Source organism: Erpetoichthys calabaricus, chromosome 4, assembly GCF_900747795.2.
Source record: "Erpetoichthys calabaricus chromosome 4, fErpCal1.3, whole genome shotgun sequence".
In the NCBI taxonomy this organism is placed as follows: Eukaryota; Metazoa; Chordata; class Cladistia; order Polypteriformes; family Polypteridae; genus Erpetoichthys; species Erpetoichthys calabaricus.
The window spans coordinates 250214956-250239736 of NC_041397.2; the positions used below are offsets into that span (position 1 = coordinate 250214956).

Below are 24781 nucleotides of genomic sequence, written 5' to 3' on the forward strand. Positions count from 1 at the left end.
CCCGTTATGATCCTGGCAGCACCAGCACGAACAGCCATAAATTGTTAAAATTCCAGAGAGGTTACATACTGTATGACAATATATAAAGAATAAAGATTAGGCAAATCGTTTTAAAGCCTTATTAACATTAAAGACAATAGCTTAAACTAATATATTTGATTAAGCTGTAGAGTTTGTTTTTTTTTTTGAAAATCAGGTTTAAAAAGTACATCTATTGAACAAAGTATACGCAGTAATCACTTGACTTTTTTAAAATTACAATTCATTCCGGCTTGGCTCATCTGATGGCTGGATATACCATCAGTTAAATGTCTCTTGATACACTTTAATCCTTACAGGTATCCTTTATTTTTCTTTTCTACATGCGATTGTTGGGGGCGGGCAGGATTCTGTGTGCGCAGGATTGCTCAATAGTTCTCGGGAGAGGCTCCAAAGTCTGACAAGGAAATTGCAAAAGCGGAGTTGACTCGAAAGCTTTCTGGGCGGCAGCTGCCAGGATAGCCGAAGAAAGGCAGCCTGTAGCCGTGAGTACAACTTAAAACTTACTTTATAAAGTTTTCGTCGAAGCAGCTGGATTTCCATTCCAGTTGTTTATGGTGTTGGGAGACAAGTGTGATAAGTAAAGCGCTGGGAAAGGGAAACACGAGAAAGGTCCAGGAGCTGCGCTTCACTTCCAGTACAACCTTGGTCTTTATCGTGAATGGTCCCTGTGGCTGTTAGGAGAAAAATGCATATTTGTTTCAAGATGTATCTTTTATACTGACCGTCAGTTGTTAAGAACGGTTGCAGACAGTACCCCAGGGCTCTGTTAGAACGACTCCGGTGGCTATCTTGGCTAACGCCAGGTCTCCGAGTCCACTAGGTTTTGTTTCGCTCGAGATGCGAATTGCATTGGTTAATAACTTATGCTTGAATTTAATTCATTTTCTTCAAATGGTTGTTTATGTTTTACCGAGATGGTGTCTGCATCGTGAACAGCAGTAACCACTAAAGTTTACACGTGGATAGAGGAGTATATCCTGTTTTTGTTTTTTTTTTTTCATTGGAGATTTGTGCAACAGAACGAAGTTACATGGGGATGCTTGTCATTTTACAGATGTCGTATTTCACTTTACTCGTTCCAATAAGTTTTTACGCATTCGCCTAAAGTGTCTTGAGTTGTTAAAACTACGGGTGAATATATATATTTTTAAGCAAATATCCGTGTATATGTATATATATATATATATATATATATATATATATATATATATAATATAAAACGTTTCACTGTTAACAAAACCAGACGTAAACTGGGCAGCCTAGTGGCACAGCAATTAGAGGTACCGCCTCACAGCTCCTGAGTTTCGTTCACAGTCTGTTTTGTTGGGAGTTTTACAAATTCTCCCAGTCTCGGGATCGACTTTTCGCGAGGCACTCCAAGTTTTCCTTCCACATCCCTAACACATTTATTTTGTTCTGATTGGAGAATTTACATTGGTCAGTTATGAATGTACACCGTCATCCAGGATGACTCCTATCGAGGATTATTCGAGACAAAATTAAATAAATACAGAAATGCAGGCGGTGGTTAAGGCTTTGGACAGCAAACCAAGAGGTTGTGGGTTCAAGTACCACCACTAACACTGTGTGACCCAGAGCAAGTTGCTTCACCCACCTTTGCTTTAATTGGGGGAAAAAAACTAAAGAAATGTAATGAACTGTATCTCAAATGTTGTAAGCTGCTTTGGATAAAAGCGTCAGCCAAGTAAATAAATACATATGTTGAGAAATGGGACAATAAATAAAAAATAAAGTGCTATGTGAGCATTAATAATACATTGTTTAATAAAAAAGTTCTTTGTTGCTTATTTATTTATGTATTTCATTAATTGTTTCCTTATTTATTTATTTCAGTGGCATTACAACATGAATGAAATGAACACAGTCTGTTTCACCTGTCAAAATTCAGAAGGTGGGCTCTAGCAAGTATTGTGTTTTGACTGGTGAATCATTGGCAGAGTGAATGTAAATTGTAGGATGTCAGATTTGCAGCGGACACTTAAGATGTAGAGTCCTAATGATGAATTCAGAGCTTCTTGAATTACATTAGCTCCTTCGCACAGTAATTCTGTTATTTCTCATATCTGCCTTTAGGGTATGTGCAGCTCACCAACAAAACCAGTCAAACATCAGTACTATGGTAGCACTCATCCTCACAACTTTGACAGTTGAAAGTGGTAGCTTTGACAGGTAAAACTGGTAGCTTTTATTTCATTCTGTATTTTTGGTTGTGTTCACTGTCACTGAAATAAATAAATGAAATAAATAAATAAACAAACAAAAGAAAAAGAAAGGAAAAACATATTTCAAGAAACTTTTAATTATTTATGCTCACACATCACTGTATTTTTGTTTATTTATTGTCATATTTTGCAATACATTTATTTACTTGCATATTTATGTCCAAAAATATTCCTCCATTGGCTGCAATGCTGCTATAATATGCATTGTCTCAAGCAACCCTTATTTGAGATAAACAAGTTGTAAATTAAATAAATTATTGAATGTAAATCTCCATTGTTTCTTGTAATTCATACCATTTTTCTCAGCTTCTAATTCTCATTACAGTGAGAGTACAGGATTCGTGTAGCATTTAATGTAATTGTATCTAATAATTATTTCAACTTTAAAAGTCCAATCTTCCTACAGCAAAGATTAGCAAACAGTATCTGTACTTTAGTGAACATGGTTAGGCATCCCTCATAAATACAGTGCCTTCACTTTTTCACACTTTACTATGTTGCAGCCTTGTGCCTAAATCATTTAAATGAATCCCTTCCCATCAACAAACACTCAATATCCCAGAATGGCCAAAGTAAAAACAGAATTTCAGAAATCTTTCACAAGCTTTAAAAATAAAAGACTGAAATATCACATCGGATTGGCAGAAGTATTCCGACCTGTTGCTCCGTATTTCGCTGAAGCCCTTTTGGCAGTGATTAGAGCCAAGAGTCTTCTTGGGTTTGATTCAAAAAGCTTTGAACCCCCTGATTTGGGGCTTTCTGCCATTCTTCTTCTCTGCAGATTCTATCTTACAGGTTGGATGTAGACTGTCAGGGGAGAGCTACATTCAGGTTTTTCTGGAGTTGTTTGACTGGTTTCAAGTCTGGAATTTTGCCGGATACATCAAGGATTTTCCTAGAGCTGTCCCTAAGCCAAACCAGTCTTATTTCTGCTTTGAGCTTAGGGTGATTGTCCTAATGGAAGTTGAACCTTCAGCCTAGTCTGAGGTCCAGAGCACAATGAAGCAAGTTTTCATTAAAGATGTCTCAGCACTTTGGTCCTTTCAGCTTTCTTTCAATGCTGTCTAGTCTCCCAGTGGCTGAAAAAGGACCCCACAACATGATGCTGCATTATTGGAATGGTATAACTCAGGACATGAACAGAGCATAAATTCCTCTAGACATGGTACTAATCTTGGTTTCCTTAAACCAGACAATCCCATTTCTCACAATCTGGAACTCCTTAAGGTATCTTTTTGCAAACTCCAAGCAGGCTTCCATGTATCTTTAACTGCTTGGCCATTCTCTCGTAAAGCCCAGATCAGTGGTCTGTTGTACCGATGGTTGTCCTTCTGGAAAGTTTCTCTTGTCTCCATACAATTTCTCTGGAGCTCAGCAAAGTGACCATTAGGTTCATAGTCACCTCTGGCTGCAAGGCCAGCTCTAAACAGAGTTGTGGTTTTTCCAGACTTCCTTCATTTAAGAATTATAAAAGCAACAGTGCTCTTAGGAACCTTCAATGCTGCAAAATGTTTTTGCCAGTCTTCCCCAGATCTGTTCCTCAACACAATCCTGTCTCTAAACTCTTCAGGCAATTTTTATTTGACCTTATGGCCTGGTTTTTGTTCTAATTGACATTGTCACCTGTGGGACCTTCTATAGACAGGTGTGTGCCTTTTCTAATTCTGCCCACCCAATTGAACTGAGTGCAGGTGGACTTCAAAAGCAAGGTGTACAAACATCTCGATGATAACCAATAGAATGGGATGCAACCGAGTCACATTTCATGTGTCATGGCAAATGGTCTGAATACTTGTGTCATTGTGATATTTCAGTTTTTTGTGTTTAATTAATTAGCAAAAAATTCTAAAATTCTATTTTTGTTTTGTGATTCTGGGGTATGGAGTGATAGTTGATGGGGGGGGGGGGGGGGGATGAATTTAAGTGGTTTTATCACAAGGCAGAAACATAACAAAATGTGAAAAAAATGAAAGGATTTGAACATTTCTGAATCCACTGTAAATATGATGGTCTTCTGTAAACCTCTGTAAGTGTGTAAAATTTTAATTAAATTTATATACAAACTGCATTGGTGGATTTGCTTATCTTCAACAAGTGAAAAAGGAAGCCTCAATAAAAAAAACAAAACTGTTCATTAACCAATAAAATTGTTCTGGAGGTGTAGGCAAAGAGCATTATTTACTACACATAGATTATCTTTAGTTAATTTTATTCTGAAGATTTTTAATCTGTTTATGCTGTAAAGTGTACATATAGTACACATAGGTTCAATCATAAACAAATGTGGCATTTCAAGTCATAAACAGTTATAGCTATGTCAGTTACTAAGAGTAAATGTTGAAATCAGAGTACCAAAATATTTAGATTTATCCATCTTTCTGCACTAAATCCCAGCTGGGGTTGTGGAACTCTGTCTTACTAGGATGCAGAACAAAACGCAAAAACAGAAGTAATTTAGTGTTTCTAGTCAGTATATGAGCAGGTTTACAGCCTGTGGAAGGAAATTCACAAACAAAGACAGAAGATGCAAAGTTTGCATGCTGTAGAAGGTGCAATATCATAGTCTACATTTCAAGCTAGGTTCAAAATGCTGTGAAGAAGCCACACTTTCCACACCATTGCAGTGGTTTGCACTGCTGACATGCTGCCCAAGCAATGCGTATTCTGTAGATGCTGTCTTTAGTGCACAGACACAGAGGTTCAGTTTAATTGGTGATTCTGAATTGGCTCAGTGTGAGTAGGTAAGGGTGTGTGCAGAACAGTGCCCTGGGGCAGACTGGTGTTTAGTCCATGCTGGGTCTCCAGTCTAGTCCTTCCTGTTGTAACCCTATAATAAAACAAGCAGGTTCATGCAATGTTTTGACATAATTATTTCAAAGAAGCCAACTTTATATTAACATTTTGTGAAGCTTGGAGTAACCACCTAATATTAGATGCATTTCATTTTATATTGCTACAATACTATCTTGTTTAGCTTGTGGAAATGGTACTGAAACCCTCTGCAGTTTGCATGAAGCAAACAAATACAACAGGTATGTTTTCATTCTGTTTTAACTTATTGTGACAATATATATATTTTAGATTATATTAGATAAACTATTAATTCCAAGGGCTGTATATAAAATACTGTACTGTATGTTGTAGGTAGCAATGAAGTTCAATCAAAATTCAACAAATCACTATGGTCTAAGTATTAAATAAATAAGCTTTGCACTTATATTCATATTCTTGTTATGAAATGTTATTTCATATTCAATACTCTGTCTACCGGTAGTTATTTTTAATATTTTAAACTGCTTGATTTTCCTTTTTCATTTTTTCTTTCATGAGTATGCTATATCAGTCTGTGAAAAAAGTGTTTCTTGGGCTCTGCCAGGAAAAATGCACAGAGAGGTCTTTGTTTCCAGAAATTTCTATAAAAAAGTGAGTGAAGCTGCATCAAGAAAATAATATCTTAAAAGTTATAAATAGTGTTATCAGATCCTAGCACTGGTAATTCCCACCACCACTCAACGTCAGACTTTGTTAAGCAAATGCTTCTTTCTGGACAAATATATGTCCTACATACTGTAATCCATCCAACCCTTCTGGATACCAGGTTTTCCATCACCATACCACCATAAGACTGGAGCGGGCCCAGTGCGGTATTTCAGTCCATCCTAGACTATACAGTTGCACACTTTCCTTCCTTTTAACTCGAAAAGCTGGTTGACATGTCTCTCCACCAACTGAAGGAAGCACTTGTAGGTTCAAACTTACTGTATAATCAGCATTGAGAAGAATCTGAAATAGTTCACGCACATAAACTAATGTGATCTGAATGACAGAGGAGAAACACACTTTTAGATAAGGGACTCTAACTAGTCATCACAATGAGGCTATGCTCATTCTATGTAAAGTAAACTGCAGGAGAAATCACAAAGCACATTCAGCTTCAATGTTTAGAAGCATCTTGAGGGCCTGATTAACTAGCCAAAATACATTTGCATGTGAATAGTATAAACCTATCCTCGGCTACAGTGCAGCTTCATTAGCAAAAGAAAAGACAAATGTAACTGTCAAAGTCAACGGTTGTACTTTGCACAAATTACAAAACTGTTAAAAGAAGGTAGCTGATGTTACCATTTAGAATGTTGGCTGTGAAATCTTTACATTTTAAGAATTACCCAGTAAAATAAGAAGTGTATAGGCAGATCAGGTTCTCTTAGCCTCTGGGTATTTTTATAGTCTTATCATCTATGTTGAATTTTTATCTAAGTTGACATGAAGCTTAAGATTTTTAAAGCTCGTCTTTAGAATATTTTCATTGGCTATACTTCTTTGTTTTTCAAAGTTAGTATGTCTCTTTAATATGTAATTCATCTTTACCAGCATGCATTATGACTGAAAAGAGGGCCTACTGTGACCTCCTCCACTCTATATGCTGTCCCATATGCATCTTTATCCACGACTATTGTAACAGTAGTATAGCCACAGAAAATATGTTACTACTGTAGACAGCATTTTAACGCTGTTTAATTACATCCTCCTCTGATAACTAAGGGTGCCGCTCTTGAACAATCTACATACCCGAAAAGACAACATGCGAGTCCAAATGATGAACAAAATGTGGTATATATTATACAGTTAAACATATACAGAATGGAAGGCTTCATTCTAAGAAGAGAATAATACTGTGATACAGCATGGCATAATGCAAAGAATGAGAGTTTAATTTTGTTTTCAGACAAGTGATGCTTTGTTTTAACAGCAGACATGAACAGGAAAGCCAAGGGGGGTATAACATTGATGGTAGAATTGGCAGGCAGTTAACCATATGTGGATAAGCGATCTGGCATGCCTTCTCTTTTTAGGGACTAAGTGTGATAAGTGAAGTCAGTATCTGCATTACCGGAGATTAAGGAGCTGTGAGTGAACTCAGTTTGGTCAGTGCTGAGAAAGAGATGGAGTGAGAGACTGTGAGCTCCAGAGGGTGTAATTGCAGTTTAAAAGAGAAATGGACAAGATGAATAGATGGGGTGTGAAAATCAAAGGAAAGGAAATGGAATGAAGGAAAACGACACTGGCCAGGATGTGGTCTCTTTGGCAATGAATGAGGGGTAGAGGGCAGGGTTGAACCTGTCCTGGTGCAGCGAGGGGCATTTTCAGACTGAGATCCATTCTGCAAACACCGAAGTGAGGAGGCAGAACAGTCCAATGGCCAAGTTCATAGATGATGAGCATACTTGGTGATTGAGAGCAGGTTGGGTGCATCGGTTGTAAATGGAGGGATTGCAGGCATGTACAAGTAAGTGGTGCATAATGACAGAGTTGACAGAGCGAACACAGACTGGCTATGAAACTTTGCTAGTTAAAGGATGAGGTATACGATGGAGCTTTTTGATGGATGGAATGTATGGAAACACTTTCTTGGATTGCAGCTCTACAAATGTGACTGATATCCTTTCGACTGTTTTTATTTGTTTTATTGATCTATTTATTCGTTATATTATATGCACTGTTTAATGACTTATTTATTCAAAACAAGTTATTCGGCACAGTTGACACTTTTATTAAAATAAATGTGCACTTTGCACACTGTAAACTGGAATTTCATGTCTCTCACTTGCTGCTTGGCACATGCTCGGTATGCAATCTTCTAGGGGGTCTACTTGTCATCTGAGTGTTGGGTGCATCCTGGCATGGACAAATACAAAATAAAAAATGCTATGGTCACTCCATGCCTAAATGGCATTCTACTGCATTCAGTAGAAGTAGTAGTACAGTACAGTATGTGGCTGAACTGCCTTTCTAAAACAACACTATTAAGTGTTCTTACCTCAAAGCCTCAACCTATGTCCTGCTTATGCCCTGCCTAATGAGCCTTTGTCTCTACTCTGCTCAATTCCCAAATCCAAGCTTCTCTTACAGGGGATAGGGAGGCCTAACAGGTCAGGACCCAAGAGTACTTCAACTCCCATTTTGCAAGGAAGTATTTCATCATTCTTTTGCAGAAGCTACTGTCAACTAGCGTGCAGGGGAGTACAGATATACCCTGCCATAATTCCCATACTGATTGCACAGGGCGGTAGTGGTTGTAATTTATATTTGGAATCGGGAGATATACTGGAATTGAAGTAAGCAAGCTAAAACATATCTGGGAGAACAGGAATCTAATAAACAAAGCCTAGGACATAAGACAAAAATTATAGTGATTGAATGGAGCAAGAGTGTCAACAACCAGAATATTTCACGTAACAGAACCAAAACGAGAGTTGTAAATCATAGTCAGGGACAGAAGAGAATTTAGAACCTATGGGACCTTTTTAATACACAATCAAACATAATGCTAAGTCTTTTAAGTTGAGTCCATACATTTGAACAGCAAGCAAGTGTACAACACTGCCATTCACACCCTTGTGGTAATGATATCATGTAATGCACGTTCCTTGTCATCCTGCCTAGCAAATGCCTGGAAATTAAGACCAGATGGTGGTCAAACAATGGCAGTGCCCATAATGAAAGCAAAATGGTACAATAAGAGAATGTATTTTGTTTAAACATTGTCAAAACTTCTCCTAATCCAAAAAATTAATCTAACAGCTGGATTCATTGGCATCCAAAACTCCCAAAATAATGAACTACTAATTTCTAAAGACCAAGTACAAACTATAAAAAATGATAAACAAAAGCCACATCATGACATTTCCATTATTTGGGTATACTGCCCAAGTAATGTTAATCTTGGCGTCCTGTCTGAACATCTATTGTATGGTATGTCTTACTAATAATCCATTATTTGATAGAAAAACTCAGTATAGTAAAATATATACAGGTATATATAGATTATCAAATATATATATACAGATTATCAAGACTCATGGACACCCTATACTTTGTTTACTCCAGTATAACTTACTTTTCAACATCTTTCTGTTACTAAAGAAACCCACATTTAAAGTAGTAATCACAAAACTATTAATGCTTAGAAGACAGCTCTTGCATATATATGCTAAATTGTATCTTTAAGACAAATGAAATACCGTTTAACTGTAATTCATGAAGCAGCCTTTGGAACAGGGCCTTAATTTTCTAAACTGATAATAAGTAAAACACACTTTAAAGAATGCTCAGTTTTTGCTAGGTATGGATTAGTAACATTAAAACTGTCCATTGTATTAATGAGTTCTTTACCAGACTGGTGTAAAATGTACCCGAGTTTAGATCCATACTAAGCAACACTTTAAGTTTTGAGGTGTTTCAGTAGCTCCTCACTCACTGGTATGTTGTGTTAGACTTAATATCGAATGTAACTCCTTTATTCTCTGTTCACGTTTACAGTCTATAGATATCTTTTTATAAAATCTTTTTGCCTAATTGTGCACAACTGAAGAAAATCTATTCCTCCTTCTGTTTTACACAGAATTCGAAATATGCTTTACTATTTAAAGCTAGAAAAACTTAAACTTGCTGAAAGGGAGCTATCTGGATTCTTTTATAAAGAGCAGCATCCTTTAATAGGTGTTTTGACTTTCAACATCCAGAATATTAACAAACTATTCATACAGTCAGAAGTTTTAGAACACATTATTAGTTTTTTTCAGTTTTTCTTCAAATTTAATCAGTTGAAATGCAATAGATGGCCTAAAATGGTGAAAAGTAGTAAACTTCAGAATATTACAAATGGGCCTTCTTGAGAGAACAAATAATAGGTTACAACTTTCAAATATTTGCAGCAATTAAAGTAAATTAAGCCTTGCAAGTTGAAGCAAACAATTTGCACAGGTGTCCGAACTTCTGTTGATTACTTAAAAGCCCTCTGTTAGAACAGACTGTGTCACTACACCCTCTGAGGTACTACTTGGACAATATTCCAGTGATAATTGCAAGAAAATGACAATTAACAAAAGAAAATAAATGAGACAGAGCTTTATTACCCTGAGAATCAGCCAATTAATTGGATAAATTGCAAAAAAAATATTGAAGTGTCTTTGAGTACAATGGTGTCCTACATAATCCAAAGGTAATTAGAAACTGGGAGAAACACTAATAGGAAGAGATATGGCAGATCAAAGTCACAACTCGTGAAGAAGACAATTTTCTGAGGGTCACCAGCTTGTGTGACAGGCGCTTCACAGCACAACAGCTTTAAGCATAGCTTAACAGTGGTCAAATAAACCAAGTCTCATTTTCATAGTCTTTATGAAACACCCTTATTCAACCTAATTGTATAATATGATCTAGTTGGTAAAAAAGACACACAGCAAATTAATACAACTGAGTTTTAAACTAATTTATGATAATCAGGAAACTGGTAGACTCCCAATGCATGTGAGTAACAGTCATCATTCTCTGCCTGTCACAATTGACTTCAGTTATTACAGACAGTGTATTTTACAAGATTTGTATAAGCATATGACTCCGACAGCTGCATGTCTGAACATGTACCGTTTTCTTATAAAACAGGCTGTATTTTTTAAAACAGTTTTGAAGCTGTACTGAACAGTTTCTTTAGCTTGTGATTGACACCGTCTAATATTTATTTTATGATGTAGAGTGGAACCACAAATAGTCACTTTTGAAATCTTATACAGTGTAATTGTAGTGCCCCTGCCTCACAGTAAGGAGGCCAGAGTTCACATCCTGGGTCCACCTTGTGTAGAATTTTTGCATGTTTGCCCCATGGCTGTGTGGGTTTTCTCTTGATGCTCCAGTTTCTTCCCACAGTCCAAAGACACGCAAGTTAGGTGGATTAGTAATGCTAAATTGTCCCTAGTGAGTGCATGTGGTGTGTTTGTCCTGTGATGGACTGGTGCGCTGTCCAGGGACTGTTCCTGCCTTGCTCCTTATGCTTGTTGAAATGACTTCAGCTTCCTCGTGATCCTGCTCAGGATTAAGTGAGTTTTGAAAATGGATGGAGGTCTTACATGTAATACTATTTTGATTGGAGTCCTTTAAGGGTCTTAGAACCATTAACTGAATCACTGTAAAAGCAGGATATAGCAGATAAAAATAGTTTATTGGATAAACTCTTTAAATCAATAAGTAATTAAATCCATCCAGCTAGCTATGCCTCAGTTTTTTTAATCCACTTTTTCAAGCACAGAGTTGAATGCAATCTGAGCCTGTGGTGTACTGGCACCGTTTGACACACAGAGGGGATTTAAACTGAACAGGACACCAATTCATTATATGGAGGTCATATTTATGTATAAACCCTTAGTCATTCATCGACCGTTACAAAAGCCACAGTATGCAACATTAAATACTTACCCACCAATCTCCCCTAATATCATTTAGCCACAATAGCTTCTAAAATCTAACAACATAACTGTCTTACAACATACACTTTATAGTTTTTAAAACAGGATAACGTTGAAAAGCAAAGGTGGCCAGCTGCTATAGAAAAAGAGTCCTGTTCAACCCAATGATTATTGATCACACGTTACTATATTTAGTGGGAGGAATCATATAATCAGATTCTCTCTGCTAGATGGAGAAAAAGAGCATTTGTTTAGTGGATCTTAAGAAGCTTCAAAGTTTCAAAGGCTTTGGTTTGAAGAGAATCTTTATAATACTAACCTGAAGAACCTGACATTGGCAATTTTGCCTTTAAAGATGTTTTAATATTTATGTGAGAGGTCAATCTAATGTAGCAAGCTGTTTCAACTGTTCCAAATTAAAGATTTTTTGCGCTCTCTTCTGTTCTTATTATGCCAGATGTAATTATGAATTTCATCAGAGAACTGCCATAGAGACCTATTTGCATGATCACCGGCTTTCAACTACTAATCTTGTATAGCTTTAATTGTGGTTGTGTTTTTGATGCTTGATTTATCAACAAATCCATCTATTTTGCTTTTTCGTTCCAGCTTTTGTTTTTCCTTTTATGTAATTCTTACTGTATTTTGTAGCATATTTTTTTGTTTTTCCCCAGTTTAGCAATTGTCTATGTGTGGAAGGTTTTGAATGCTAACAGCTGTATTTTCTTTTCCCAGCAATAATGAACTGGCTGCATAAATTAGAGTATGGATATAACTATAACAACTTGGCACTTGTTGAAGAGAAAAACTTTCATTGCCCAGTCCCAGTTTTGTTTTGCTTATCTGATTGTTTATCTGGGTCTAATCATCTCATACAATTTCTAAATATTATTTTACTGCTCAAAAAATTGCTCTTAAACAGCATTCACAGATACTAGAAATACATACAATAATAATACTTAAAATAACAGGGAAGCTGGATCAAGGTTTATTTGTGTAGTACAGTTTAAAAAAAAATCAAATAGAAATCATTTCAAGATGTCCAGGTGATTCATGGTCTTCATTTAAAGAAATACACTTGTGAGAGAAGGAATTTTCCATCTCAAAAGGATGCATTCAAAGACATATTTATTTGTTTATTTATTTATTTTTAACTTTGATTCTTTTGAGAGGTGAAACGTTTGTTTCAGTTATTTGTGAAGCACCCCAGCAATTCTTTGTTAGTTCATTTTTGTTAGTAAGTGCAGTTTTTAAAGATTTCAACTAATGTAAAGACAATTTGTCCCCACCGTCGTCTTATTGAGTGACCCAGTGTAGCTCAGTGAGTTATAAAGTAGCAAATATTTCTGTAAAATAATATCTGCACTGCAACAATAAGACACTTAAGGATATTGTTAACCAAGAGAAATGCATACACCTGGGAAGGACCAGTGTCTTTAGATTGTAAAGCATGTTGTTTTTACCCCTGTTATACACGTATATAAATCCATCTTCTGAATGTGCTGTGCAGTCATGGGGTTCAAATGTAACCTTAACATCATCACTTATAAGACAGCGATCAACCTCAACTGAAAACGGTTGATCATAGAATATATAGTGTCATAATAAGACACAGGAAACATCAAAGGTTTGGAGCAGCCACCTGTATAATATCCCTGGCTGCAAAATGGGTATTTTTTCTGTGAATTGTGAATGGTACAATGTTCAGAACAGAACTGATTTGAGTTTGGTAAAATGGAGGCTTTAAAGGCCGTGACTGTAAGTGACGTCATCTGGAACACGACTGGAAATTATGTAGTTGAGACCGGAAGTGACGTCAGCTGGAGTGCCAGTACCAGAAGTGGCATCCTCGGGACCTGAAGTGACAACATCCATGGTGCCGGTTCTGGAAGTGACGTTATCAATGGTGCTGGCACCAGAAGTGACATCATCAATGGCACTGGTATGTAGTGGGATTTCCCGAGGATAGACTGCAGAGGACGGAGAGAGAAAACTAGTGCAGCTCTCCACCCCCTGGTCTGGCATGGTACTACTATTATTTAAGCCCTCTAGCTGCCTCCCATGCACATATGTGTGACAATATAGATCCACAAACACACACAACTGAATCGACTTCAAATACAAGTTGAGATTCAACTCGTTCATTGCCAGTCAACTATTTACTTTATTTTATAATTATTTCTTAGTTCATCAAAGGCATATGGGAAGCCAGACCTTACCCTGTAACATGGGAGACCCACTTCATCACAGTGTTTCTTAGACTCTTAAGTGAAATTATTTCAGAGCCACTACTGTAATTAACCCCAATAATTCATGGTAAAGCATACAGTACATAGGAGAATATGGAGACTCCACATAAAAGGCCAGTAATTAAAACTTGAAACTCTGCAGATGTGAGAGAGCAGCATTCAGCAGTGCGCCATTCAAAATGACTCATCAACTTCATAATATTTATTTAATGAATTAATAATACAATTTATTTATGAACAGTAAAGGGAACGTGTAAATAATCTGTTTAAAATATAATTAGTTTAACTAAAGGAGAACAAAATAGCACAGTTGGAGTCACTTATGGAAAATTTCTGAACCCTTATATCACTAATTGACAGTGATGAATTGTTTTGTCATTGCTACATTGCTGTCCACACATTTCAGAGTATTTGGGATAAAGAGGATATCTTTCATCACATTCCCAATAACTCTATATTTAAGTTGTCTCTAACATTTTTATCTTTGTTCACTATAAATAAAATTGGCTGGAAGCCTACTGCATTAGAAATTGTTTTCTCCCTGTTAGCAATTGTCCATGGAGAGAGCTTAAGTAAATAAAATATTTACCAATTCCTATTAAGCACATAACTTTGTATAGTGCCTTTTATAGTGATCATTGCATTGAAGTATTTTATACCGCAATCAGCCATATTGAAGCATATGCTAAAACAATGCTTTGCTTACAGTCCAAAATGAACAGACATATCTAAAAGGCTATGATAAGACAAAAAAGAAATATCACGCACAGAGAAGTCTATGCATTCATTTATTTTATGACTTGATTAATCCATTCCAGCATGGCGAGGGTCCAGAGCCTATTCCAGCATTATCAAATGCAAGTTGAGGGGCAGCACTGGATGGAGCACCAGTCCAGTACTGGGCAGAATGTGGAAGTTTCCATTTCATAAGTAAACAGAGAAAAGAAATCCTATGAGAGACTGGCCCCGGGAGGCAGAGGTCAATGAATATTTCTTGATATAGATGATAACAAAGCTAGTTACAATTACTTGGGACATCATGTACTGTATGGTGGATTCAGAAAGTGCCAGTTATCCTATGGTTTTATAAAAGTCAGGATTAAGCATTCAGATATTCTGAAATTCTAAATTTCACTTCTGCTTTACTGAAATGAGGAGTAGAATTTTATATAGCTGTCTGTGGTGAAGGTTGACTCTGAGCAATACACGGTGTGTCCTGTAGGTTGGCGTTGCAGCACCCCAAACCTCCCAGACTCAACTTCACAACACAGTCTTAGGTTTGAATAACAAGCATTTATTTCAGACAATACCTCCACAGGGTTTCAGTTTCCTTCCTTCTACAACACACAACAAGCACTAAGCTTCTAGACCTCCTATGCAGACTCATCCACCTCCAAACTCTGACCAGCCAGTGGACAGAGGCAGTCCCTTTTATGCCTGACCTGGAAAGTACTTCTGGGTCAGGTGGAAGCTCCTGAAAGTAGGGGCAGCTCTCCCTTGCAGCTCCCCCTGGTGATGCCCAGGGAACCCAGCAGGGCTGCCCCACATTCCCAACTTGCCTTGCAGATACAGGAATGAGCATACTGGACCGGGAATGCTGCCATCCAGTGTGTCAAGGGAGTGTGTGTTCTTGGGAGACAGTCACCCCCCGTCCATCCATTACACTGACCTCCCTACTGGGTAAGCGTATGGAATTTAATCCAGCTGGGATATCAGCCCATCCCTACTCTCCCATCACAATGGATAGTCAGATAGCAAAATAACACACAAGCTAGTGATGAACAAGGAAAAATAATAGTATTGTATGTGCAAAAGCGCAGAAGGAGACTGAAGATTGGATGGTAGTTGATGTATTATAAATGTACATCTGGATACCCAAAGCCTGATAAGAATATTCAAACAGAGCAATCATTACCTTTGGTGCAGTAAGTATGCAGGTTCTGCCTGCAGGATTTGGAACATGCAAGCAGTCTTTATTTTATATAGAGCCCTTAATGTACATATTATAATACCATACCATACCATTTTTTAAGTCCACTTAATTATAATAGTTACTTTTAATCTATTGTAATTATACATATATATTTAACAACTACTGTATTTTAAAAGGTGCACCTCTAAAGTAATGTTGATCGGTGTAAACCACCAAAGTGTTTTTTGCAGTGAATTTGCTGGGTTCACCGTTGACCTTCTTCGCCAATTTTTTTCCCCTAATAATTTGCCACATGGTCAGCTTAGGCAAAGTTTTTTTTTTTTCCCTAGCACCTCCATGATGCTTTACGAGGCCTGTCCGACATCATAGAGTTGAAGGAGCCAATGGTGGATTGGAAAGTCCTCCAAGTATACAACATTGATCCCTTGCATCACAGGCATACAGTGCCAGTGGAAGCCAGTCCTAAGCTGAAGAACACCATAGCTGAGACTCACACCATGCCTCATCCATGCCCACTCCTACCACTTATGTTACTGTATAGCACCAATCCTCTCTCACACAGATGGTGGAGCATATAAGGCTTCTCCTACTTAAATCCAGAGTCTAAATGATCACCTGGCAAATTTCTTGATGCAGCAGCTCCTGTCCCTTCAGTTGGTGGAAATGGCCCCCTTCCATCAGTTGATAAGTTATGGCATCCCCAACCAGCAGATTGCTAGACACTAATTCTTTGTAATTTCGTGGACAGACTGACAGTCATAAAAATAAACGAGTCCTGGGTCAGTGTAGATTTCCAACTCCTTACTGCTGATTCCAGTGACTAGATGGGTCCATAGTCTATCCCTTTCTATTGGCCTCCTGCTGGTTTTCTGTAACTCTTATGTGCACTGGGCTTCTGCGGCCCAAACTTCATTGAATTCATGATTTCTGCTCCTGATGTTTGCAATAATGTTTATTATTCTGATATTGAATTCTATCACTATTTTCTCCAGATGTATCTGCTGGGGCCAAGTCTCATTGAATTAATGCTTCCTGCTCCTGTTGCCACTGTCTCCAAGAAATGTTACTATTCTTGTAGTATATTGTAGTCTGGACTTTTGGGGATTCCATAGTAATAAGGAATTATGGGTATTGGGGAGCTTAGAGGAAGTGATAATAATAATAAGGTTGTGTAATGTGTACTCTGAAAATGATCTTAGTAAAAGACCTGTTAAAGTTTATTACTTTGAACCTGTCTCCGTCTTCTTCCTTTTTATTGGTACAATATTATTGCCTATAGATATAACACTTCTGATATTTAATTCTATTAACTAATTACAGACAGTACATACAGTAAAGAATTACACAAGTAAAAATAGAACAGTTCTTTAAAGTAAACACTCATCAGTGAACTTCCTTCAAGTCAAAAGCCAAACTTAAATAATTTTCAATAAATTTCAGGTCCAGGTGTCTTCCTGATGTTAAAAACAATTCAAAGGCACCCTGTAGAGAGCTCCGGAGTGGTGGAGCTGGATGAAGCAAGCACTTCAGATGCATTAAGATAATTGCATCCATCTTTTATAAAGGCTCATGTCACCATGAGATATGAAATTTGTGCATGACCACAGTTGATCGAGCAACTCTCTTACTTCTGTGTTTCTGAGATGCTGGATTCTCTGCATCTGGTAGCAGTAATCATGCAGTGGTCAGATCTCTTAGATCACATATTTTGCTCATTTTAAAGTTTGTAAGAGTGGTTTACTTGAATTAAAAAAACAGGTGTTCATAGTAAAGCTGTCCATTTGAGTGTGTGTGTGTGTGTTTATTTATTTATTGTATTAGCTTGCAGGATAACAGCAACCTGAAAATGTGTCATTTTTGCTTTTCTTCTCATTAGGTACATGTTAGAAAGGGACACCTACTGTACAGTACTCCAACTCAAGACTAGTTTCAAGACTAGTCAGAGGGCCAAACAGTTCATGCCTATTGTTGGGTTTCTGGCCGCACACCTTACACACCTATCTCTGTCTTTCTTTTTGACATTCCTGTCTAATTTCTACGCAAGGCACTAGCAAGCATGCAGTACATACTGCCCCTAGTGACCTATGTGTTTCCTCACTAGCATGTTAAGCCCCTGTCGTTTTTCTATTTTTCTGTCTACCTGAAAGCTTATTGTGAGGCCTAGCCCCACAACAGTCATCTTGGTAGTGCCTTTGCTCTTTGCTAGTCAAGTCATGTCTGGAAATTTTTTCTTTAAGATTATGCCCAGAAATTGATGTTAGCCAGATCTGAATCACACCTCTGTAAGAATATTCTCTCTGTGTAAAGAAAAACTTGTTAAGGTTTGTGCAAAATTTACCCATAACAAGTTTCCAGCTGTGTCCTTGTATTCTTGCTGAACTCATTTTAAAGTAACAGTCTTGATTCACTGGACTAATTCCCTTCATAATTTTAAACACTTCAATCATGTCTCCTCTTAATCTTCCTTTGCGTAACCTGAGAAGTCTCAGCTCTTTTAGTTTTTCTTCATATATCATCCCCTGGAATCAGCCTAGTTGCTCTTCTCTGGACTTTTTTTTGCTGCTGCTGTGTTCTTTTTGTAGCCTGTAGTCCAAAATTACACACAGTACTCCAGATGAGGCCTCACCAGTGTGTTAAAAAGCTTGAGCATAATCTCCTTGGACTTGTACTTCACACACCGTACAATATAGCCTCACATTCTGTTAGCCTTCTTAATGGCTTCTGAACACTGTCTGGCTGTTGATAGTGTCGGGTCCACTACGACTCTTAAATCCACTTAAATGTATTTACTGTATTGTACAGTATACTCAGTTGTCTTCCTAACAAAATAAACAATGCCAATTTGGTCTCTGAATCAAATTCACACTGGAGATTGATCACAGAATAGACAGCATTGTGCATTGTGCTGTTTCTTGCATTTTCTTTCTAACTTATAAAAAGTAAAAACATTTTTCACACTGATGGTTGAAATAATTAGGGAAAGCCATCAGAGCCTACCAAATAAAAAAAAAATATCTAGATGAACTAGACCTCACTGGTTTTGAAACCCCTGCATGATGATGTTTTGAAAACATTAGGAGAACAGGAAATAGAGGAAACAGAGGAGCTAGGCACCCTGATCTAGTTTCCTTTTCTTATATATCTCTACTTTCCCTTGTTGATGGCAGAGTTTAGTTGTACTGCCTCACAGCTCCAGACACATGATTCTTTACCGCCTTTTAAGTTTTCCTAAGATTCTCTGAATTTGTGGTATCATTAATCAACAAGTATACCTGAGATGATTGGTGAAACTAGTTTTGATTGCTAAATTACATAGAAAGAAAATTAAATGTTGAAATATGGTGTATAACTTAAATTTTCTTCAAAATAACTTAAAAATAGTGAAAAGAGTGTACTAGTAAATATCTCTTTATATTAATCATAACTTTTTGTGGGTCATAATGTTTACAAAGAAGTCTGTGGTCATTCAGTACAGAGCAGTATGTAGTTCTTGTTTCTCTGTCACACATTGTTACCATAGGCACAGTGATTAGGATTACTGTGTCACAGCCAAGGAGTTCTGAGTACAATACTGAGCGCAGCACTACCTGTTTGGGGGTTTTCATGTTCTTCTCATGTCTGTGTAGATAGGTGCTATCAATCGTGAGTCATAGAATAATGCTGGTGTAAATGGACGTAGACTGCTTTAGCAACAAATTTTCACTGGTGTTCAGACTGCTGCGCTCTCTTGACTTTGTGTGCTGACCACATGTAATATACAAAACTTTACATAGGCACTCTTTAGCTGAATGTCATTCTTTCTTTATTTTTGCCAGGTGTAAGTCTGTGGGTTTGTTTTTGTTTTACTGCTGTTTCCTTTATCTTCTCTTCCACCCTTATTTAATCATTGCTTGATGCAGAATTTTGGTACATACAATACATAGATTTTTCTTTCCATTTTTCTGTTTTAAGTACAGTGGACTGCTATTCTAGGAGTGTTTTAGGATTTCTTATGTGCTCATTATGAATACAAAATTTCAAAATACACAATGGCTGGACTACTGCCTGATCACAGAACAGTTCAGCATAAACTTTCCAACTATAGCATTTTTTGAATTGCATATTTATTATATTTATATTATGCCTGTTTTACATTATTATTATTATTATTGTGAACAATTTGTGAAATTAGTGAAAATTATACAAAACCTGATCATACAACGTAGGCATCATATGTGATCTTTATATTAAAGTTATTATTATTTACTTTTAAAGCTGGTATTCTATTTGTAAAATAGTACTACCTTCAATTAACCTACCCATTATGTTGTATTGTTTTATTTATATGTTATTTGCATTTGCACATTTTGTAAACAAAATATACTCAATTGGTAAAATGCAAAATCAAATTTATATTCATTTATTTAATATTTGCAGTAAACTGCTAGTTTTCTTTGCCATAATTTATTAAAAATGGGGGGAGGTTAAGGGCTAAAGGGTATTTATAGCTTTGCCTAAGGCAACAAAAATGCTATAGCTGACTCCATTTTTGGTATCTTTCCTAACTTGCTGTTATGTCCAAGAAAAGAAAAGCTGACAAAGAGAGAAGACAGACAGAAAGATGTGAGACCCAGTATTATATTGTGATGAACAAAGAGGTACTTGTTTATCTTGTTTGTAAAGAAAATGCTGGGTATACAAAGTGTTACTTTTTACACTCCAAAAAAAATTTGAGTGTGACACCCATGCTCTTGATTGTCATGATGTGAGTGTAGTCGTATGGAGAAATGTTCCCTGCAATGAGCTGGAACTTAACACAGAATTGGTTCCTGCCTTGTGCATGATGATTCTGGGATTTGGTTTGGTTCAGTAATCATGCATGATCAAAAAAAAAAAAATTAAACATTTTAATAAATTTGAACTGTTACTTGCTTGCAGCTTACAGCTGTCACCTATGTGTTAAAGCTTATTTTGCCAAATATTTTTGAGCATTAGCTGTATGAACTTCACACATTTGTGCAAACAGTGCTTATTAAGACTAGGTTTGAGCTTAAGTGGGCTTGCTACCATTAAATCTCACCATGCTTCAGTCTGAATTCAGTACAACTATGTTGTCTCATCAGTTAAGTTTGTTCATTTAAATGGGTATGACTTTACACTATGGGTTTATTATTTTATGCTTATTTTTAGTGAATGTTGCTCACCTGACTTGCACTCACAGAGATCCCTTACATGTCAGCCACTGTTATAGTGTGTCACTATTAGGAGCTCATGTAATGTTCCTCAAACTCATAAATTCCAGTAAGGCCAAAATATACAAAGAATGCACCTTTTAAGTGAAAATATCCACAACAGGTTGTGAATGCAAGGAATGAAATAATGCTCAAACATAATGGAAAAGCAACCTATTAAGAATAACTAGACAGTCATTAAATTCAAGTCTAGCAACGAAGGCTTGTCAGATTTCTCACTTTAAATACCTTACCAGAACACTCTTCACTTCCCCTCTACTGTGTCTCTTACTTTTTCTTTTTTTAGCTTTGCTTCTCTTTCTCCTGCCATTTTGGTGTTGGTCCTATACTAAGTGGCTAACTCAAATATCAATCAGGCAATGAGTCGTTTTTAAAGTTTCTTTGGTCACTCCCAACCAATCACCAGAACTTTGGGGATATCTTTTTGCTACAATGACATCAGAATAGAGCTTACTCTAGCATTTCCTTGTAACCCTTTACTTCTGAGTCTGTAGTTAACCTACGTACACGTACCTTCGATAATTGCTCCTTAGGAGGTGCCAGGCCATAGGAAAAGAAAACGAGTCCCTTTTCTGTAAATATGAGTATTTTAGCACCCAGGAGGTCTTGGCACTTCTAACAATGTTCTGCTAAATTATGAGAAGGCATCCCCACTGTACAGTCTGATGTTTGTCCCAGCATCTCTCAAAGAGGCTTCCTGCTTTGGTCAGGGCCGTCTCCTTTTGTCTCTTACTTAGGAGCATAAGGATGTTTCCTTGAGGTTCAAAGCATACTCTCTCTCTCTCTCTCTCACACACGCACACACACACACACATACACAAACACACAAACAGACGGTCCATCATCCTTTTGAGATGCAGATTTACATGGTGTAAGCAGCAACAAAGTTCAGTCAATATGCAGTGCATCTGTGTATTCAGTAAGCTTTGTATGCATACACGAAACCTGCTTATGTAATACTACTCTTTCACATACAATATATGTTTTATTTCTAATAATAATTATTATTATTATTATTGTCTGCTTCTCCTTTTTATTTACTTATTGCTTTTTGTTTCATTATTATACTGTATCAGTATGAGAGAATGCATTTCTTGGACACTGCCAGAAGAAACAGTTAAAAAAATCTTTGTTCCCAAAGATTTCTAGACAACAAACACTGACTGGTTTATTCTACCAAAATAATATTAAAAGTTATAAAACATATTACCACACTGGCATTTGAGACATTTGTCACTCCGGGACACCACAAACACTGACCTACTCAGCCCTAAAATTTTTGAGCTGCCGCTCTCTGTAACCTTCCACTCTCCAAAATTCTGCTCACTCCAGTAACACCTGAGGGTTTTCCAGGAAACATGCTTAGCGAGTAAGACTTGCTTAATTTGACAAGCCAAGCTTATTTTAGATAGTTTCAGGACCATCAAACAAAATTAGGGCAAGCCATACTTGGTAAAAAAAAGTGTCCTCTTTTAAGTTGTTCCACAAGTAGTTGTGGATTGAGAGTTCATGGAATTCATGATTGACAAGAAATCCCTAGCTGTTTCTTTGACGAAGAGCAGTTTAGTGGTCTTGTTATGATTTTCAGATTACGATTTCTAGTTTCTTCTTCTGAAAGGTCATGTTGTAGTAATACCTTACTTTATAGTGTTAACAGTATGGTGTGACATGACTTCTGCAGTATTCGACTTACAGCACACAAACCACTTAGCATTTAGACCAAAAAAATTCTACTTTTATTTGCAGTATCCTGTAAGAGATGTGTTGCAAAAAAATTAAGGGGAAAGGTTATGTTTTCTATATTTTTATCTTTCACATTATTCTGCCATAAAGGTCCTTTTTGTAGAGTGTTTTTCACATTATTAATCATTCTCTTTATTGACTTTTACTGACATGTAACATTTGTTATGAGTCACCATTAGGTTTGCAATAACTTTCCTTAGAGTTGTCCTTTTGTGTGTCAGGTTTAGAGAGACATCTTTACTGAGCTGAGGACTGTGGCAAGCACTAAGGAATGTGCCTTTAATATGGTGGTGTGCTCATATCCTGACTTGTGCTTCTCAGAATAAGAGCTGCAAATTGTTTAGAATACATTAATTTGACAGCATCTAACTTAGCATGACATTTGAGTAAGAGAAAAGCATTAGTTCAGTGCAACAAATACACTTTTCTCTACAAAGATGAACTCCATCAACAAATTGTGTTTATTGTGGAATTAAAATAATCAGTGGAAATGTGGTCATGTGATTGCAATACAAAGGAGATTACTGTTTTTCTCTTATTGTAAATTTTGAAAGGTTTTGAAATTTACCACGATTTGACAGGAAGATAAAAACATAGTTTCATCTACTTAATAATATATTATTATTATTGTTATTATTATTATTATTGTATTTATTATTTTTTTTAATTCCAAATCAGTTAAGAAATAAAAAAAAAAGTTTAAGGATGAATAATGTCTTTTATGTAGTTTAGCTGGAATTTTCATAATTTTACTGGGTATATTAGTTCTGGAAATTTGAAGGAAGGCAGCAGAAAGAAGAAAAGAAATATTTAGAGAAACTGTCTGTAAACTGGCCTTGACATGTCCAGGAGGGCAAAGGGTCATCTAACACATCAGGAAAGCTAACAGAGAAAATGTATGTCATTATTGGCCTGAACAGGCCTATTATAAAATCAAGCAGCAGGGACAGTGGTTCCCAAAGGGGAAAGAGTGTATGTTTACATTTTATTTTCTATATTTATATCTGCAAGTAATGGACCTCTCATCTGCATGTACCTTATTTTACGATTGTTGAGAGGCTTTTCTGTTACACTTTGAAAGCATTACATATTTTTAAATGTGAATACTGCAGTACACTTGTCTAAATTTAACTGGTTCTTCCATACGCTGAAAATTCAGCTCCTTTTTGATTTTTCATGGAATAATTCTTATTGATTTCTTTTTTTGCTAAAGCATTTACAGTTTAGATTGTGAAGATCCGATAAACTGCAAACAGATAGTTTTTGTAGGCAAGCTATAAAAACCACATCCTGAAGTAAAATGTGAAAAATGTCCCTGTTTTTACATACCTGCTTAGTCATCTGACTAACCAGCTGCTCAAACTTTTATTCTGCTTTAAGTCAGTAACTGTTTTACAAACAATGACTTTGACTTTTTAAAGGGTAATGGATCTGGCTGAAAACAAATTTGTAAAGTATTCTTAAAGTTATTGAATTTGTGTCAGTTGTGTTAAAAATTTCTAAAACTAAACCAAATCCAAGATTTTCTTCGACAATTCATTAGTAAATTCATGTTGTGAATTCAATTGACCACTTTATTGACCACTCTCAGATCCACAAACAGTCTCACCTCTAAATTGTTCTTCTTTGGGATCAACAGCAGATTAGAAATCCACTCTGCACCTTGCTTAACTTCTCTGATTATTCCTTCCAAAATCATCTTGTGTAGTTCTTGACTGACGCCTCAGTCATGTGATATTGAACACACATGTAAGTCCCTGAGCAACAGATGCTACTTTATGTGAATATCCCAAGTCATTTTCCATGACCAGTTCTACAAACTTGTTTTGGAAATTGTCTACTTTGTGCATTCAACTTTTTTAAACAATATGCAATATTCCTCAATGAAAACTTAATTTACTGCAATTCCATTGCTTGCAAAGCAAACTTTCTTTTTCATAAAAGGTGTAGTACTAGGGTGTTGTACAGTGTTAGCCATTATGAATGTAGAGAAAAGCCAAGCAAAATGACACCTTGCATTTAACCAGCATAACTCTAGTGTCTAATGTGTTTCAGAGAAAATTTTATACAACTGTGGACTAAGGAGGATACCAATTTT

General features: G+C 36.6%; 1 protein-coding gene across 1 annotated transcript in view; it reads left to right on the forward strand.

Annotated features, from left to right (window-relative positions):
• The first annotated feature begins 409 nt into the window (after positions 1-409).
• Positions 410-24781, forward strand: part of LOC114650764 (interleukin-1 receptor type 1-like) — a 92116-nt gene continuing 67744 nt past the window's right edge. Inside the window, exon 1 of the mRNA XM_028800601.2 lies at positions 410-524. The gene's annotated coding sequence lies outside the window, so the exon portion shown is untranslated. The remainder of the gene's footprint in view (positions 525-24781) is intronic.